The 1,097-nt window shown below is 41.0% G+C and overlaps 1 non-coding gene across 1 annotated transcript; it reads left to right on the top strand.

Moving 5' to 3' along the window:
* Positions 1-755: 755 nt before the first annotated feature.
* LOC112724593 (small nucleolar RNA R71) lies at positions 756-863 on the top strand. Its single transcript, XR_003163748.1, has one exon. It is a non-coding gene; the product is annotated as a small nucleolar RNA R71 (small nucleolar RNA).
* Positions 864-1,097: the final 234 nt, after the last annotated feature.

The following is a 1,097-nucleotide window of genomic DNA, read 5'->3' as shown; positions in this document are numbered from 1 at the left end:
CTTATGTCAATGGCCTTGCACTCTCCTTTTGAGTTCTCTTCTGTATTACTTGGGAGAGTACTAGGAGGGATTTCAGTGATCCTTTTTCTCAGCTGGCCCACTTGTGCTTCCAGATTTCTAATGGAAGATCTTGTTTCATTCATGAAACTTACAGTGGCCTTAGACAGATCAGAGACCAGATTTGCTAAATTAGAAGCATTTTATTCAGAGTTCTCTGTCTGTTGCTGAGTTGATGATGGAAAAGGCTTGCTATTGCTAAACCTGTTTCTTCCACCATTATTAAAGCCTTGTTGGGGCTTTTGATCCTTCCATGAGAAATTTGGATGATTTCTCCATGTTGAGTTATAGGTGTTTCCATAAGGTTCACCTAAGTAATTTACCTCTGCTATTGCAGGGTTCTCAGGATCATAAGCTTCTTCTTCAGAAGATGCCTCTTGAGTACTGTTGGATGCAGCTTGCATTCCATGCAGACTCTGAGAAATCATATTGACTTGCTGAGTCAATATTTTATTCTGAGCCAATATGGCATTCAGAGTATCAACTTCAAGAACTCCCTTCTTCATAGGCGTCCCATTACTCACAGGATTCCTTTCAGAAGTGTACATGAACTGGTTATTAGCAACCATGTCAATGAGTTCTTGAGCTTCTGCAGGCGTTTTCTTTAGGTGAATGGATCCACCTACAGAAGTGTCCAGTGACATCTTTGATAACTCAGACAGACCATCATAGAATATATCCAGGATGGTCCATTCTGAAAGCATGTCAGAAGGACACTTTTTGGTCAACTGTTTGTATCTTTCCCAAGCTTCATAGAGGGATTCACCTTCTTTCTGTCTGAAGGTTTGAACATCAGCTCTAAGCTTGCTCAGCTTTTGAGGAGGAAAGTACTTGGCTAAGAAAGCCGTGACCAGCTTATCCCAAGAGTTCAGGCTGTCTTTGGGTTAAGAATCCAACCATAATCTAGCTCTGTCTCTTACAGCAAAAGGGAAAAGCATGAGCCTGTAGACTTCAGGATCTACTCCATTAGTCTTAACAGTATCACATATCTGCAAGAATTCAGTTAAGAACTGAAAAGGATCTTCAGATGGAAGTCCATG

This window comes from Arachis hypogaea, chromosome 11 (genome assembly GCF_003086295.3).
Source record: "Arachis hypogaea cultivar Tifrunner chromosome 11, arahy.Tifrunner.gnm2.J5K5, whole genome shotgun sequence".
NCBI classification, from domain to species: domain Eukaryota; kingdom Viridiplantae; phylum Streptophyta; class Magnoliopsida; order Fabales; family Fabaceae; genus Arachis; species Arachis hypogaea.
The sequence above is the reverse complement of the archived record's forward strand: the minus strand, read 5'-3'. Positions and strand labels throughout refer to the sequence as shown.